Here is a 20,211-nt window from a genome sequence, read left to right as displayed (position 1 = left end):
CACTTCAAGGAAGGTATACCATCTCCAAACCCTAGATTCCTATATATTATAAGATGATTTTGATTAGTGGGTTGATATTGTAGCTTGTTGTTATGATTTAGAGTTTGGGATTTGGAATGGTAGTGAAATGGAATGGTAATTGTTGTGGTTTTGATTTAAAGGAACTTAAGTATGATTAAAGTTAAGTTTAGGCATAAGTATGAATGATTAAATTGAATTGGTTGGGGTTGTTATGATGTGATGAGGATGGATGTTGGTTGTATGTTGGATTTGAGGTTGGTTTGTGGTTGGTGTTGAATGGTTAAAATTGGGAAATCGCGTAAACATAGCCGTCGTAACGTCCGATTTTCTTTGGACTGTTTTTGTGCATAGCATTAGGACTCGAGAACCCCCTGCTAGATGATGACCACTGCCATGTTTAGATAGTTCATGTTACGAGCTTCGTTTTGATATGTAGTTCGTTCGATTCCGATGCACGGTTTAGGAGAAACGACCGTTTCAAGTAACGGCGTTTCGCGAACGAAACTTTTTCCCTCGCCTTACTTTGAAATGTAGGTTAAAGACCAAAAAGGGTTAATTAATGTATGAAACATTTATGGTAAGTGTGTTAGGCAGTTGGTAAGACATTCGCGAAGGAATCGCTTTAAAACTCGTAAAGGTTAAATTATTAAAAATGGTGGAGCCGAGGGTACCCGAGTGACTTAAGCAAATCAGTGAGCGCAAAACAAGCGTTAGAGTCTAAGTTAGTTAAAGTATAGATTTACAAGTGATTTTGGTTTAATTCCAACTTACTTGTTGTTTATAGGTTATCAGACTCGTCCCGAGCCTTTCTCACCCCCAAGTCGCTCAGGCAAGTATTCTATCCGTTATACTGTTGTTGTGATGAATATATGTATTTGCATTATCTTGCGATAGATGCATGTTGGATAATTAGCAAATGATGCGATATATTGTAGCATGTGATATGGTATATATGCATGCCTGTTTCATATTCTTGGAATATATATCTGTTGGTTCAGTTGATAATACCTATGCTAGAGGATAGCGGTAACTTGCATATACCCTTAGTATAGGGACCCAAAGGTGAAAATATTTTCTAAAACCGGGAGTCGAGGATCCCGAGTAATTTTGTATATATGGATATGGATATATATATATATATATATATATGGTTATAGTTTCCAAACTATTAATCGAATAAGGTTTATTCGATAACTTTATTTTATTAATGAATATTATCTTGAATATTCATTCGAGGACTTATGACTCCTTTATATTATTTATTGAATATTACTTGGATATTCATTTGAGGATGTATGACTCCTTTATTTTATTTAATGAATATTATTTATAATATTCATTCGAGGTATTATGACTCGGCTTATTATTTAATGAATATTATTTCGAATATTCATTTGAGGGCTTATTACTCAGCTTATTTTATTTATTGAATATTATTTGAATATTCATTTGAGGATCTATGACTCCGAGTATTTGATGAGGTATATTCTTTATTTTATTAAAGAATAAGGTGTCAATAATCAAACTTATTTTCGATTATTCAACTAAAGATAATACTTTCATATAAGTATATCTTTGATTATTTAGTACTCATTTCAAGTATAAGTTTTAATACTTCTACTTCAATTATTTTTATAAAGATTATTCTTTATGGGAATATTATTTAAATATTAATATTCAGTCATTTTCTAAATATTCTGGGGACTGATTTACTTCATTAAATCAGTTTTACTCCAAACACTCTTTAAAGTGTTTTCGAGTCTTTAAAATGATTTTCAAAAGTTAGAGCGGATCCCAAAACTATTTTTATATTTAAGATCTTCCTTTTAAAAAGGGGATTTAAATACTCGCTCAAAACATGGGGGATCCGGCTCGGTGATGTGTTTTATATTCGCAACAAGGTTGCTGTCTTGGTAAAAGAGTTTTTGATTACTTACCCAATATTCGGGAAGTAAAATTCTTGGAACCAGTTAATCCATTAGCAGGCATCGCCTGGGAAATATCGGTGAGTTTTCCTTTCCAACTAGATACGACTTCTTGGTGGAGCCGTATCAACAAGTTTCTACTTGGGGAAAGGGGGAAACGAGCTTTACGTTTCAGAGTCATGGATTTCATCTGAACTAGGAGTGGCGTAAGTGGTCGAGTAGCGCCGGCCCAGCCTTATTATATTGGCCCAAATGGCTTGGAAGTTCCGCTAAGGCGGTCCATTCCTTAGGAGTTCAGTGTTCGGTTGACAAGTAAATCCGACAGGTTCTCCTCTACATGTAGAAAATGGTGGGGTTGTACTACTACGACTGATCATCGTAAGTGGTCTTCCTGGCGCGGTAAACTCCCGTAATGAGTTCATCATCCATTTGGATAATTCTGCAACACTACCCGTAGCATTTCGATCGAAAGGCTACTAATAGGTGGTTGCCGAAGCATTGACAGGGTCAAACATTTTTATTGGTGTATCCATTGAATGAAGTATCTCGTAACTTCATCTCTTTTCAAAATATTTCAAAGATCAAATATTTTCAAGTTTTATTTGTGGTCTCATCTATGGGATGACCTCGTGAATTTTATTATACTTTGAACAGTGGTAGTTCAAGTAGCTTTATAAATGATATAAGTATAGTGAAGTATTTGGTAACTTCATCCCTTGTTTTAAAACTTATATCCAGTAAGTAATTACCTTACTCACGATAAAGATTCTAGTAAGTATCCATTTAGATACTTATATTATTGTTATCACTATGTATTATCTTGCGAGCTGTAAGGCTCACTCTTGCTTTATTTCTTCCTCACACAACAACAGTTAGGAAGGATGGCCAGACTCCAGCAGACCCAGCGCAAGCGCGTGGGAAGCGTCCCTCGTCTTCCCGATGATGTCGTAGCTGCTATAGCTGCAGAGGTAGATCTATTGTAGATCAGACCATCTACTTTTGAGAATCAATTATGTATAATTATAAGTTGTGGCAGATAATGGCAATTAACTGTAAATTTATCAAGTAATCGTTTTGGGTTGTAATAACTTTTAAATTGTGGATTCAAAGACTTGTACTTATTTGAATTTCATCTCTGAGACTATAACGGGTTGTGGTGTGTGTTAGTGTGGGGTCACAGCATAAGGTTGTTTATTATTAATTAAGTGAAGTGTTATTGTGGAAAGAAAGACCGTAACGACCCGGATCCCCGACCCCGGATCTGGGGGTGTTACAGCTGCACAGGGCAATGTGGAGGCAGAACAGACACTACACATTGTACACACTTCAGAATCTCTTCTCAGAGACAAAGTTGCTATCAACAGGCTGCCTTCTGAAGCTGGTGAGCCATCTGAAGAATTTGGAGTAAATTCTAATGATGATGACTCTAATTCTTTGAATGAGAGCATGAACTTAGGGGGAGTAGCAGGCCCAAGTTCTGTTCCTAATCTTCCTACATGGGCATGGGCAAAACCATCAACACCAGGAGAGTTTGGTGTCACTTTGGTCAGACAAGTCATGACAATTCAGCAGGCCCTTCAGGAGACTCAGGATGCTGGTACCAAGGCAATTCTTCAAGCTCATCTGGACTCTCTGCATCTCTTGCAGTTGCAACATTACCAGCAAAATCGAAGTGTGGATGAGCTCAAGCTGGACATTGCTGATCTGAAATCCTACTATGCTGAGAAATTGGATTCACTTATACCCTATGGTACTATGCAAGATTTGTTGGGGAGACTGAGGAAAGCATCTGATGCTGACAAGAGGCTGGCCAGACTGGAAGATAGGGTTCAAATCATTGAAGACTCTATGGTCACCATTCTTCAGAATCAACAAACTCAAACAAATCTACTCATGCAGCTGGCACAAGCACAAGGCTTGACCCCTACCCTTGATGATAACAAAAAGGGGGAGAATAAAAGGGAAGGGGAAGGAGAGCCATCTACAACAGTTCAGATTTCTCAAGTGCTAGTTCCTGTCATCACAACTTCTCCAACTATTCAAGTCAAAGGAAAGCTAGATGGAATTGATCTAATCCAGATAGCAGCAGCTGAATTGCAAGTCAAAGAGCAAAGGAAGAAGATTGATGAAAAGATGCAACTAATATTTGGTTCTACAACTTCTCAATCACAATCTGTGAAGCATAGCACAAAAGTGGAATCAATTATTATGGAACTCAAGCCAGTAGGGAGGCATAAGGATGGAGAAACTTCTTCCAAAGATCTGCAACCTATGGTTCTCTAGCCCAACAACAGATCCAATAAGGACTCTACAAAGAATCCTCTAAAAGAGGTGGATTTTCCTCTTCCAAAAGCTGATGAGGACAAGCTTTTAGGTAGAAGTATTGCATATCTCAAAGAGACCATGGATGAGGCTGTAAGGAGAAACATGGCTATTATCTTCAGAGAGGGAAAGAGCATATGTGTGATGCAAGGACATCCCAAATTCTCAATAGCCAAGAGGGAAGAAACCAAAAGGTTGAAGGAAGAAGCCAAACAGCTAAAGTCAAGTCAGGCTGAAGAACAAAAAGAAATTGAAGACAAAGGTGAAGATGAAGCTATGGGGGGCATGGTTGGTACTGAGATGGAGGAAAGAAGTAAGGAAGAATGGCAGAAAGGGAAAAGAAAGAAGGTCAATATAAAGAGAAAGAAGGTAGATAAGACTGAAGAAACCCAATCAATATCCAAACCACTACCCTCTATTCCTGAACCAATTGTACCTGACCCCTTCATGAATATTCATGGTGAAACAATCATTCCCAAGGAGGAACCAATTGATCGGGACACCATCAAATTGCCCACCTTCCTAACCTCTTCTCCACCATCAAAGAAGCAGAAAAGAAGAATCAAATCAACACCCTCTAAAGCCTCAATCAAATTCACACAGAAGCCTAAGCCTAAACCTCAAACCTCTAAAGATGATTATGTTCACATCTGTGACATAAAAGAATTTTCAAACATTGAACTCTATCTGGATGAGCTGGAGGATGTAAGGGGAATAGCTGCCTACAGACAGCTACCTGAGAGACTAGTGTTCAAATACAAAGGAGCTGGGGAAAGAACATGGCCTCTTCACAGAATTCTGAATGAAGGCTACTCTACCTTGATTAGAGTCTACTCAGCCATACAGAAGGATTCTGGCTTAACAAGGACTGCCAAGACTGAGATTCTCAACAAGATTGCCAACATAAGGAAAACTTGGAGGGAGCCAAATGCCTTGCCTAGAACTTTACTCATTCAAGAAAGAGGAATTACAATTCATAAATCACCTCATTGGTTGATGGAGTTCAGAGACAACAAAGGAGTCAGAAGATTTTTCAGAATTGAAGATCAGCTAAAGATTGCCAGTAATGAAACTCTCAAGGATATGCAATCTAAGTTAGATATCAAAGAAGAAGATGAAGCTGAATTCTACAGACAACTTTAACTTCAAATAGAGGAGAATGACAGGAGGCTAGGAAATAAAACCAGGGATCAAAGGAAAAGAAAGTAATTTGCTCAGGCTAAAGGAGCACCCTTGGAAACAATGTAATTCTTCAATTCCATCTCAGCATATACATTTTTGTAGCACTTTTGAATTTCTACTTTGGTACAGTTTATATATTTGTTAAGTGTTTTGTTATCATCAAGCTAAACCCAAATTTATGCCTACAGTTCTAGTAGACATAAATAGGGGGAGATTGTTAGGAACATGTGTATTAGTTTGATGATAAGTTAAGCAAAACACTTAAGTAGAAATCTAGTGTTTGTAGCCTCAACGGATAAGACCATCTTGGCTATCTTGGCTATCCGTTGAAGGAGTAGCTTTACTTAGCAATAAGTTTAGTATTGTAGCACATTTCACTCTCTGGTATCAAGCTATAATTCTTAGATGTTGTTAGGAAATAATCAGTCATGTTGTCTACTAATGGATGTACAAATAGGAGGGCTAATTGTAAATATTTCATGCCTTGTAATTTTGTATAAGTGAAGAAGTGTCAACGGATATTGAAGACCTTCAACGGATAAGAAACAATGCTTCAACGGATAATATCCATCAACGGATAAGTGCTTCAACGGATAAAGACCAACTGATAATGCATCAACAGATAAAGCTTCAACGGATAAAGCCTCAACGGATAAGGCATCAACGGATGAAAGCTTCAACGGATGCTTAGTTCATTAGCAGTTGATAGTGACAATTCACAAGCTGACAGAGGCACATGGATTGACAGAGACATACTGGAATGTGGAAGCCTCTAGGAGAAATTAAGAAAATGCAGCATTTCCATTCTGATGCAAACAAGGAAGTATTCAAAGATTTACAGATTACTCTAGATTGCATTGGATAGAGAAATGAAGAAGAAACATGTGAAGAATCTTTTCAATTGTATTTTACAGTTTGTCTTCACTTGTAAACTTGGTGATATATATAAACCAAGTAGCAGCTAGTAATTAGATATGAATTTTCCTTGAGCTGTCTAGAAATATCAAAAGAGAAAATCATCTAGTTTGTACTAGGAAGCAGCTGTGATTTAATTCTTTGAATCACAGATTTTTCTGAAATAACACATCTCTGGTGGAATAACAAATCTACCAGAAAAGTTTTTTTTAAGTTCTTTATGTTCATTACATTTGTGTTTGAATATATATCTGTCTACATCAGCTTCAAGCAATTCACACACATTTGATCACTCAAACACTTAGCCTTAGAAACTGCTCAAAACTTGAAAAAGTTTTGAGATTTACATTCAACCCCCCTTCTGTAAATCTCATTGTTAGTCCACTGGGAATAACACACAGCCGTGACTCAATTATTCAAGAGGCTAAAGTTTGATTAGGGAATAACATTAGATGTAATTGATAAGAGTTGTCTGTCTATTGAACATTACATGGCGTTTCGTGCCACAGCCGAGGTTGTGTGATGGAATGTAGGATCCCTATTCCCACTAGCATTATGAATGCTTAATTTTTCACGTAGGGGGTTGAATAAATTTAGATAAACTAGTGGGAGCCACTTATGAATAAAGACCCGATTCATATAGTGTTTTGAAATGAAATCGAATATTTGCTAAGTGTTCTTATGTGTTTATCATTTACAGATTTACTTTGTACGTTATGTCTTCTGCACTATCACTCAGGAGCATACTAGATGCTCACAAATTGACTGGTCCTAATTATGCTGACTGGCTTCGAAACTTGAGAATTGTTCTCAGGATTGAGAAGCTGGAATACGTGATTGACTCACCTAAGCCTACTGAACCTGCTAGCGATGCGCATAATGATGAACATGTTGTGTATCTTAAGTGGATAGATGATGCAAATGTTGCTCAATGCATCATGCTAGCTTCCATGAACATTGAGCTACAGAAGCAACATGAGCATATGGATGCTCACACTATCCTCATGCATCTACAAGAGTTGTATGATGTGGCGGGGAGGACAGCTCGATATGAGATATCGAAGGAGCTGTTCGGTTGTAGGATGTCTGAGGGATCATCTGTGAATGACCATGTACTTAAGATGATCAATTTGATTGAACGTCTTGGACAACTTGGTTTTGTCATGGATGGGGAGCTGAGCCAAGACCTGGTCTTGCAATCGCTTCCGAGTTCGTTCTCGCAGTTTGTTGTGAACTTTCACATGAATAAGTTGGATGTCAGTCTGCCTGAACTCCACAACATGTTGAAGACTGCGGAATCGAATTTTCCCCCTAAGAAGAGTTCTGTTCTTCTAATTGGTGAAGGTTCCAATCCTAAAAAAGGAAGAGGAACCCTTCCAAGAAGAAGAAAGTAGGTGAGAAAATGCCGGTTCCACCAAAAGCTGAAGACCCCAAGAGCAAAGTTATTTGCTTTCACTGTAACAAGGTGGGGCACTGGAAGAGGAACTGCAAGGTTTACCTTGCAGAATTGAAGAAGAAGAAGGGTAGTGAGACTACCGCTTCTAATTAAGGTATGTTCATGATAGAAATGAATATGTCATTAAATCAAATTTCTACTCGGGTATTAGATACCGCCCGTGGTTCTCAAATCTGCAATTTGTTGCAGGGACCAAGGAGAAGTAGGACTCTTGAGGAAGAGGAGGTGATTCTACTGATGGAAATGGAGCAAGAGTTGCTGCTGAAGATGTAGAATCATTTCATTTACATAGGCCTACGGGCAAGACTATTGTTTGAAATAATTGTTATTTTGTTCCCTCGATTGTGAGGAATATTATTCCCATGTTAGACTTGGCTGGATTTTCATTTATTATTGAGAATAATTAATGTTCTATTCTTAGAGATAATATTCTTTATGGACGTGGTGCTTTAAATAATGGTCTGTATATATGTGACATAATTTACTTCAGATTGAACAAACTAATAAAAGAAAAGGGATGATGAAAATCTCACTTTATTGTGGCACTGCAGTCTCCATTTAGTGGACATGGAAAGAGGACTGCAAATTTGCTAGGAATGGTACACACAGATGTATGTGGACCAATGTCTAAGCAAGCCATGGGTGGATTTTCATACTTCATTACTTTCATAGATGATAGATCTAGATTCGGATATGTGTTTGATGAAACACAAGTCTGAGGCCTTTGAAAAGTTCAAAGAGTATAAGTATGAAGTGGAGAAACAACCAAACATAGTATTATAACTCTTCAATCAGATCGAGGTGGTGAATACTTGAATGGAGAGTTTCTGGATTATCTCAAAGTAAATGGTATAGTCTCCCAGTGGACTCCTCCAGATTGGTATCTGAAAGGAGAAATCGAACTTTGTTAGACATAGTTCGGTCCATGATGAGCTATACAAATCTTCCAGTATTCCTATGGGGTTATGCATTGGAAACCTCAGCATATTAACTGAATAAGGTGGTTTCCAAAATCTGTTCCTCAAACTTCGTATGAGATATGGAAAGAAAGGAAACCGAGTCTTAAACACGTTAAGATTTGGGGATGTCCAACTTATGTCAAGTAAGTTGACCCAGATAAGCTGGAATATCGATCCGTAAAATATAGTTTTGTGGGATATCCTAAAGAGATTTTAGGGTATTACTTTTACACCGATCATCGGGTGTTTGTCTCCAGACATGCTACCTTCTTGGAAAAGGAGTTTATCCTTGAAGGAAACAGTGGGAGCAAAATTGAACTTGATGAAGTTCAAGAAGCACAAACTACTACAGATCGAGTGGAAACACCTGTTCTGACTGAACAACCTTTTGTGGAACAGCCCATTCATAGATCAGGGAGAGTGTCTCGCCAACCTGAGAGGTATTATGGCCTTGTCATTGAGAATAACAATGAGTTGTCGATCATTGATGATGACGACCCTGTAACCTATAATGAGGCTATGAGTAGTGTTGACTCAGAGAAATGGCATAGTGCCATAAAATCCGGAATGGAATCTATGTATACGGTATACAAAAGATAGATTATAGCAGATGGCCAGGTGGTGACCTATAAGGCCAGGCTTTTGGGAAAAGGATTCAAACAAAGGCAATGGATTGACTTTGATGAAACCTTTTACCTGTAGCCCTGTTATAATCAGTTCGGATTTTGCTTGCGATTGCTGCTTACTACGACTATGAGATCTGGCAAATAGCCAGATGGTTTTCTTTCCAAGAGAAATGAAAACCTAGTGTGTAAGCTACTGTGAACCATATGTGGTTTAAATGCAAGCTTCTTGTATATGGAACATACGTTTTGATGAGACAATCAAAGAGTTTGATTTTATCAAAAACGAAGATGAACCATGCGTCTACAAAAGGGTTAGTGGGAGCGCGGTAACATTTCTTATATTGTATTGAAATAGAGTTGACACACATAACAACATAGCAGACCCACTCACAAGGCTACTTTCTGAAAGTCACTTTGATCGTCATAAAGACAAGATGAGTATTAGATACCAGAGTGATTGGCTTTAGTACAAGTGGGAGATTGAAAGGAATATGTCCTAAGTCCAATCATGTATTAGGATTTAGGAATAACTTTTTATATAATCTGTTTTTGATTTCATTGATTTTAATAAAAGACTTGTTTTGTTTTTATTACGGGCTCTATCTATTTAAGTGTTTAAATAAGATATACCATAGTTTAGAGTAAAGCTTTTTATGGATTATGATGAGATCATAATAGTGAGACCTAAAAAGATGATAACTCTAAACTTAAATAGTTCCTGGTCATAGGATTACTAACTGGTAATTAATAATCCGCAAAGATCGGTACATACTATGCTTGCTTCATTATGAAGGATGTCTGTTCTCATAGACATTTGTGTGGTGACACTATAGCTAGTATGTAGGTGCTTATTATAGAATAAGTTCACTGAACATGACTCGCACAGCTGAACAATTGATGAAGTTCACTCACGTGTCAGCAGTTGTTCACATAGTGATAGTTGTACAAGTATCCTTAGACTTGAGGTCATCATAGTCATCTTGTGTACACTGAACTATGCTTTGGTTTAGTTCTTAGTCTCCAGGGACAATTATTAGGGCTCTTCTGGGTATAGGAATTTGTACACGAAGATAGTGTATGATCAATAAAGGATCTACCCCTTCCAGTGAAGGAAGCGAATGTTCAAGGCTGATCCACTTATGCTAGTTCAGGAATCTCTGGCCAGAGTAAATGAAATTAGAAAGGAGTTTCTAATTTGCATAGAACTACGCATAGTAAATGGTAAGCAAAGTGATTGAATTAGATAGGTTTGACACGAGATCCATGCCTTGTATTTAATCGGGACATTGTAGGGTAGAAGGAGTTTATTGTACGGTAACTATTCACTGAATAGGTTCTTGGTATTCTAAGCAGTGAATTCATATTATCCAGATAGTCGCGATATGCTGAGAAGTATCCCTCACGATGTAGAATAAATGTGATTAATTAATTAATCATATTTAATAAATTAGAGAATTTATATAAATAATGATAAAATAGTTTTATTATTATTTATTTCTACTACCGGCTTAATATTGAACCTACAGGGTCACACCATAAAAAGAGAATGATTTAATGGTGGAGGAATTAATTAATAATGGCTAATAATTATTTATTTATGAAATAAATAATTAATTGGCAAATTTAATAATTGATTAAATGAGATTTAATTGATTATAAATTAATTAAGAAAAGTTCTTAATATTATTAATTAAGGATTTAATTTTTGGAAATTAAATCAAGAGAGAGAATTATTTCTAAAGTGTTTAGAAAAAGGATTAATAATTAAAAGGTGTTTTAATTATTAATGAGAATAATAAATGGGATAATAATAATATTATTTATGGAAAAATTTCAGCTAAAAATTTTGCCTATAAATACACTATTATAGACCCTATTTTATTCTAACCCACATCGAAATTCGAAAACCCAAAAAGTTTGGAAAACCCAATTCTCTCCACCTCCTTCCTCCTCCTTAACATCGTTTTCTTGGTGGATACCGGTGGAGTGCTTCACACCTGAGGAGCAACTGCTAAGGATCTCTGATCGTTGTCTCCGAATTATTTTAAAAGGTTAGATTCGATCCCTCGATTTTTTATTCACGATTTATATGCTTTTATTTGGATTTTATATGTGTAAAAGTGTTTTTCCATGCCCCCGCTGCGTTTAAAAATCCAACACATCTACAGTAGAAAAGGTTACTTATTGGTATCTTTGCCTGATCAGCAAGATATCGGGTTTATGCTACAATTCTTTTCCTTTCCAAAAATTCATTGGATGTTACAAACTCTGTTCATACTTTACATGACAGAGGTTTTCAGGATATGTATAAGAGATATATGTGTGGACATATATATCGGGACTTAATGAAGTATCTCATAACTTCATTTCATTCAATAATATTTCAAAAATTTAATCTATTCAAATCTTATCTTGTAGTCTCATCTATGTGATGAACTGTTGAAAACTCATTATACTTTGAACAGTGGTAGTTCAAGTAGTTTTATAAATGATATAAGTATAGTGAAGTATTTGGTAACTTCATCCCTTGTTTTTGCTTATATCCAGTAAGTAATTATCTTACACTGGATAAAGGATTTTAGTAAGTTATCCGTTTAGATACTTGCATTATTGTTTACACTATATATTATCTTGCGAGCTGTAATGCTCACTCTTGCTTTATTTCTTCATCACACAACAACAGTTAGGAAAGATGGCCAGACTCAAGCAGACCCAGCGCAAGAGCGTGGGAAGCGCCCCGCGCCTTCCCGTTGAGATCATAGCTGCTATAGCTACAGAGGTAGATCTATTTATAGATCAGACCTTCTACTTTTGGGAATCAATTATATATAATTATAACTTGTGGCAGATAATGGCAATTAATTGTAAACTTATCAAGTAATCATTTTGGGTTGTAATAACTTTTAAATTATGGATTCAAAGACTTGTACTTATTTCAATTTCATCTCTGAGACTATAACGGGTTACAATGTGTGTTAGTGTGGGGTCACAGCATGAGGTTATTTATTATTAATTCAGTTAAGTGATATTATGGAAAGAAAGACTGTGACGACCCGGATCCCCGACCCCGGATCTGGGGGTGTTACAATAAGGCTTATTGGGCATTGAAGAAGTTAAACCTTGATCTAGATGTAGCTGGGAAGAAGCGAATGCTTCAGTTAAATGAACTTAATGAATTTTGACTTCAAGCGTACGAAAACAATAAAATGTACAAGGAAAAGGTAAAAAGGTGGCATGACAGGAAGCTATCGCCTAAGTCATTCATGCCGGGGCAACAAGTTCTTCTATTCAACTCTCGTGTCCGACTTTTTCCCGGAAAGTTAAAATCAAGGTGGTCTGGACCATTTATCGTCAAAACTGTGTTTCCACATGGAGCGATGGAGCTTTTTGAGAATGATCCGGGCCAAGCATTCAAAGTAAATGGTCAGAGGTTGAAGCACTATTATGGGGATACAGCAAACCATGAAGTGGTTAGTGCCGTTTTATTGACAACTTGATCGCATTACTCTACGTCAAGCTAATGACGTAAAATAAGCGCTTCTTGGGAGGCAACCCAAGATATGAGACCAAAGTACACCCTAGAATTTAGTACTTTATCTAAAAACCCAAAAAAATCAGAAAAATGTTGGCAGAAAAATATTTTTCCAGAAGCCTTGCAGGCGCCCGCCTGCTAGGATCAGGCGACCGCGCGCTAGCAGGCGCCCGCCTGCTAGTGCCAGGCGACCGCCTACACCCTTGAATTTTGAAAAATCGTTTTCGGCCTAAAAAAACAAAAAAGAAAAACAAAAATCACAGCACCCATTAGCCCATTAACCCACGATTTCTTCCCCAATATCAACCACAATCCCCACTCCTAATCAAATTCAACCCCTAATCTTGTTATTTATATACATACAACCTCTCCATACACATCCCATATACTTTCAACTCTACAAAATATCTCCTACACACCAAACATAACTCTCCAACTCTTATTCTCAGTTTTCATGGCCCCAAAGAGATCACGAACTGTGGGTAACAACAACACCAACCCGACCGCTACTGATTCTTAGAGAAATACTGCTGCGAGGCCCCGATTGTTGGATGGGGCTGCTGAAGAAGAGTACACTAAGCTTCTGACTAAGCCTATTATGAGGGAGAGGGGGTTCTTTCCATCAGGGAGGGATGGTGATTTGCTACCGATGATTGCTGAGAAGGCATGGATTACATTCTGCGAGTCACCTGAGGCGGTTCCGATGAGTATCGTTCGCGGGTTCTATGCAAACGCCAAGGCCGACAAGAATATGTTTTCTGTTGTTCGTGGGCTTACTGTTGATTATCAGCGCGAGGCGATTCACCGGGTAATTGGACAGCGACAAAGGAAACCACAAGAGGAGCATTGGAATGAAAAGTCCCCAGAGGACTTTGATATGGACTTGATTATTGCTACTCTCTGTCAGCCGGGCACAGTCTGGAAATTTAAAAGGGGAACCAACGAGTATCATAATTTCCATGTTGTCGCGATGAACATGTATGCTCGTGCTTGGAATGCATTTATGTGTGCTAATATTCTTCCTTCTGTGCATGCACATGAGGTTACAGTAGAGAGGGCGAGGTTGTTATGGGGAATTCTGAATGATGAGTATTATGTGGACCTTGGTGAGTACATCTACCATGGGATTTTGAAGTTTTTGAGGGGGAAATTGCAGTACTCTATCTTGTATGCCTCTATTGTCACAAAGCTTTGCAAGGCATGTGGAGTCCAGTGGCCTTCTTATGAGCAGCTGCAGATACCGACCGCTCCTATTGATTCATCAACGTTGAATGTGATGCAAGAGTGAACGGGTGGAGAGCCCGAGTCACATGGTTTGGGATATCACCTTTCGGGAGGAGTTCCTGTAGCTGGTGCTACCATGGCTAGCTCCAGTCAGGCTCAGGGAGAGGCGGGTTCTTCGAGAGCTCAGGGAGGAGATGATTCGGGATTGGCTGATGTCCAGTACAGGAGGCTTTCCAGGAGGATGGATGCGATGTATGAGTCGCAGAGTTAGTTTGCACAGGAGCTCACCCAAGCACTTGGGACTGTATTTAGAGGCCTTGGAGCTGACATCCAGTGGCCCGTTTTTGGTGAGGATTCTGCTTATCCACCTCCTGACACCCCACCCTCTGAGGGTGATGATGATGATGATTCATCTGAGTAGGTATACCCTGTGTTCCTTTCTATTACCTTCACTGGGGACAGTGAAGATTTTAAGTTTGGGGGTGGTAGTTAAGGAACATATTTGTGTGTGTGTCATGTAGTTGCATATTCATGATAGATTAGTCATATAGTTGCATATTTTTGCCATATAGTTTTTTTATAGAGTTTATTTATTTATTTTATTTTATAGCTTTAATTATCATGTCATATAACTCATGCATATACCATGATCCCTTTGTGTTGCTTTACCGATTAATATGTGATATTGATGCGAGTGTAGTGATAGCGTTAGAGTGATGTTGAATCTTGTTATGTTGACATGCATGCTAGAAACACTTGTAATTTCACTAAGTCTTAGAGTATGCTTAAGGACTAGATTGTTGTCATGGTTTGATGGTTTTTGAGATTAATCTATTGCTTATGCTTAGAATGCATGTTAGGCTCTTAATGATAAAAGACATGAAAAGATAAAAATTGGAGATAAAAATTGAAATTCATTGCTAGTTGTGGCTAGGCATCAAATGGCTAGTAGCCGGCTCGTATTGTATACGAGTAGTCTAGGGTTGAGCAAGATGGAGCGAAATGCACTTGCTCAGAAATTGAAAAAAAAAAGAAAAAAAAGAGGTAAAAAAGAAAGAAAAAAGTATGTGTTTATGCACAATTGATCACGAGTGGGCTCTTAGGTATTCGAGTTATTAAGTTCTTAGGGGACTTTGTGCCTAGTGACCTAAGGCTTTTATAGTCTGGGATCCGCTAACCTAACGCTCGCTAAATGGGTACCATTGCATAAATCTTTTGTGGACCTCACTCATTACATGATCAAATAAGCATTTATTTACGTGTCGAATAAAAGCATGATTCTGTAATAAACTCCAATAATCTTGAAGTGTTATAAGTCATTTTGTGTCTAGAATATATTCTTCGTATAAGCTTGTGATTGCCTTGAGGATAATTAAGTTATGGTGATTGATCTAGTTCCGAAGCATATCTGTTAAGCATTCGCACATACCACGTTTCTAGTTGTATGTTAGCTTGTGAGATTTAATTGATCTTTAGTCACCTAATTGCATTTGTTGATACGTCATATGTTGGTTGGTTTAGTTATCGCGATGGGGATCGCTGCATTCATATAGTTTGCATTCATGCATATTTTATTCTGAGTTTGAGTCTGTGACGCTTGAGGACAAGCATCAATTTAAGTTTGGGGGTATGATAAGTGGCATTTTATACCACTTAGAGTGTCTCATAACGGCTTGAATTGGTGTCTTGAACTCGAGTATTTTGTGTATTTGACGCGTTTTCGAGTATTTTTGCATTTCAGGGTATAACTTGCTTAGATAGGTGGATTTCCTCAAAATAAGCTTGAGGAAGTGCTTGGGATCAGTCTAGAGATGATGAGCGAAGAAATCAGCAAAAATAGAAGCAAATCAAGGATTTTTCCAGAAAGGTTGTAGGCGCCCGCCTGATGGGAGTAGGCGACCGCCTGCTAGCAGGCGCCCGCGTGGAGGATGCAGGCGGCCGCCTGGGTGCGGATTTTCAGAATCTGGATTTTATAATTCTATTACAATTGGGCTTCTGTTGACGCTGGTTCTTCTGGGTTATTATATAAACCTTATGGGAAGATATTATCTTTATCGAGAGCGAAGGCAAGAAGATTGAGAAGACCATTTTAGCACGCAATGAAGAAGAGGAAGCATACGTTTATCTTGTGATTCTTTTAATTCATTATAACAGTGGATGCTAGTTTTCTTTATGCTTTGAACCTTAATACTCTTGTGACGTACTTCATTATTTATTAAGTATTTTTAATCTTTATATCGTTGTGTTTTTATCATGCTCTCATATAAACCCATGGTGATGATGATTTCTATTATGGGCTAATCGTGATCATGGAATCCTAGCGGATTTACTATGGATTTCTTTAGTTAATTGTTTAATACCGTGGTATGTGGTGATTGTATGATATCTAGCATATATTGTGCTTATTCGTCTTCTGTTCGTCGCGAACATGTAAGATAGCCTGTTAATCTCTTGTGAAGCGACAATGCATCTTGAGATTTAGAACTTGCCATGTTAGCATAAGTTCATGTATTGTATGCATGATTAGTGGGTAACTCTAACCGTTTTACTTTCCCTGTATAATCATAATGAATAACTTGCGCTTAAATCATTATGTTGTCAAATTCTGTAGACATATAGGGTCTCAACATAATTGATGCCTATTCAACTTCTGTCTTAATTGTGGATGCTTGGTAGAATGGTATTCGTACAACGAAAGTTGGCATTTATCAGTTTCGTGTTGTTCGATTAATATCATCACCATTACATGATAAGGTTAATGACAATGACTATTGAATGAAGTAGTAATGAAGTCATGATCTCATGTGTGTTTAATATTGTTAATTCAAGTGTTTAATTCTCGTAGTTAATATTAGTTAATCAACCTTAATTGTTATTATCTTGACATTGAAGAATAATCATACATTGGTGAGTAAGTGTTAATTAGATATAATTAATCAGAGTCTTTGTGGGAACGAACTAGAAATCATTCTATATTACTTGCGAACACGTATACTTGCGTGATTTATTTAGCGCATACTTTGTGCCTAACATGAAGCTCAAAGGTTCATTTAGTCCTTTCGTAATATGGTCCTGACTTATTCTCTAGATAGGACCTTCTAAGATAGATAGCCCGCTCACGACGATTACATGAATTAAATCTTTTCGAAACTACTATTAAGATTGAGTATCGCACAATCATCATAAGGAATATCAATCTTTCATACTATAATACAACCTTCATGGCTTTAACCATCATCACTGTATTCCTCTGGCATGAGCGCCTATTATTGCTTTCTTACACTTAGAGTGTCGACCACCTCATTGGCCTTTCCTGATAGTAATAGTTCCATATAATGAATGTCTTTGAATGATCTCCAACTAAATTTTCTACCTCATTTCCAATCACTGCTTGTGTGAAAATGCTCTTCCTTACGCTTTGGTGAGAAAAAAAATCAACATTTTTCCAAAAGTTATTACCTCGGTCTTTAGAGGTTAACATTATCATGACTGACTCTCGATCATACTTAGTATGTCTTTTATCTTGGGTCCTTCTTGTTTTCACCAATCTCGACCTCCATTGGGTCGATCTATACTTTCTTATTGTCCAACACGTGCCCACCTGGCATTATTATAATTACGTCATATTTTCTTTATCAAAATTTCTATTCTTAAGAACTTTGAAAATTACCTTTCTCCTTGTAAAACCTCTAAGGTTATCCTTGAATCGTTCCTCCTGTATTCCCTAGATACAGGGTATATCAAAATACCATTTACTAATACTAGAACCATTGTCTAGTACTTCTGAAAAATTTCTCCACTAATCCTTAAAGGTTGTTGTGACCTTAATCCTTTCCCATTTCATACTGTCAAAACTCATACTGTCCCTATTAAGAGTGAAATGCCAACCTTTATGCATTCCCCTAGGGTTCATCTCAAGTTATCAAGGTTCTATCCTTAATTACACCTTTAAATAGGTACTTGCATCCTTACATAGATAAATTAAGTCATATATCCCTGATAAGGGTTTCTTCTTCAATCATTCCCACCTCGATAATCTATACCTAATTTTACAATAGCATCCTTATTCAAACTGAGGTCAGTCCATATGGCCTCCAAAAGATAACAACAGTTATCCGCTTTTCTTTCCTGATTTAGTAATCATAACAGGAATGTTCTGGAAGATATTGGGTGTGTTCAACGTGAATTTTTATTAATAAATCCTCATTCACAACTATTATTTATCTCAACAGTTTTCTCAATATGGGGATATCTCTTATACCTGGTGTTTCACAGGTGTTATATACACTTCAAATTCTTGAAGGTCACTTCCTTCATCTAATTTCATAATTTCTTACTTTTTTTGTCTCCTCAGTCTATCCGCGTCTTATTATCTATCCTTTGAACTATCTCAAGGTTTCCTCGAATCCTCCCAACTTAAAGAGGATAAAATATATGTATCAATTATGCCTACAAACTTCGACTTTACCTCATGGTCAATCACCAGCACCCTGATGATTAACCACTTCTTTTATCTTTATTGATAGGGTTCCTTAGGATTTCCACATTCCTAACTCCCTTATCGTTCCTCAACTTTATTTCCTTTATATTCCTCTATACGCTTTCCCCTTTTAGTGTTTTAATTTCGTTTCTCTTACAACCATTTTATGAACCAACACAACATAAGCATTGATTTCAAATATCCCATCATTCTGGATTCGTGCCCTTCAAATGAACCTTGATGACTTTCATAACATAGATTCATTATTCATCATACTTGTCCGCCTCTGGTCTGGTTTTAAAACTTCTACATTATTTCTCTATCTTCCTTAGCCTTCCACCAGCGGGTCGCCTCTCTCTTAGGAAGGTAAGTGGCAAAACAGTCTTGTGCGCTTCGTCAATCATTTAGAATCTCGAATGATTCTTCTATTTCCTTTAGCCCGACTCTTGCCTTGACTGGGTCAGCTTGTTCCTTGGAAATCTGAGAGCTTAGCGACTTAAAGGTCCTGGAAAAAAATTCCCACCGTATCATTTCCTCATGATGGTGGTTGGGGATAAAAGTATAAGTTTTATTTAGGCAGGTCCATGAATTTCCCCATAGGAGTACCATCCTGGTTCACCCTATCTTGCTCGACTTCTATTTTCTTAGTATGAAATATTTCATCCTTCTCCCATAATTGGGGTTATCTTATACGTTAAAATCCTTGTTTTCCACTTTATTATATTATGGGTTCCTTCTTTCTTGATGGCGAACTCCCTGACTATCACATTCAGGGTTTGCCCTAAATCTTATTCCTCGAACTATGGATTTCATCTAAGATCCAGTCCTTAAGCTCTTAAATGTTTGGAACCCAAATTCTGTAGGAATACCTCGTTATTCCCTTATCATCTTTCTCGGTATTAATCTCTTCTCTAGTCATTGGCTCTCTGCCTTCATTCATCACTTTTTCTTGGCATAATATGATCTTTTCCCATATATCAGGCTGCATTATAACCTCAAATAGCATTTCAGTACTGGCTCCAGTTACCTTCACTTCTATTTCCATTTTCTCGAAATCTTTTATCTACTCTCCCGAAGACATTATCATCTCGAGTCTCTCCTTTCTACCAAGGGCGTCAGCCACCACATTGGCTTTACCTGGCTGATAAATAATCTCATAATCATAATCCTTGATTAGCTCTAACCACCTCCTCTGGCACATGTTGAGCTCTTTCTGCGTAAAAATATACTTGAGCTCTTGGGGTTTGCGTAAACCTCGCACTTCTCTCCATACAAGTAGTGTCTCCAATATTTAGGGTAAAACTATTGTCGTGAGCTCAAGATCATGGGGGGATATCAAATTTTATATTCCCTTAATTGTTTTGACGCGTACATGATTACCTCACCGTGTTGCATAAGCACGCACCCTAATCCCTTGTTGTGCGAAGCATCACTATAAATCACAAAATCTCTTTTTTTCCCTCTGGCAACGCCAACGCAGGGGCCGTCACCAATCTTTTCCTCAGTTCTTGGAAGCTGTTCTCGCATTCATCTGTCCATTCGAACTTCTCAGTCTTATGAGTAAGCCGC

This window comes from Apium graveolens, chromosome 8 (assembly GCF_009905375.1).
Source record: "Apium graveolens cultivar Ventura chromosome 8, ASM990537v1, whole genome shotgun sequence".
In the NCBI taxonomy this organism is placed as follows: domain Eukaryota; kingdom Viridiplantae; phylum Streptophyta; class Magnoliopsida; order Apiales; family Apiaceae; genus Apium; species Apium graveolens.
Note: the sequence above shows the minus strand (reverse complement) of the source record.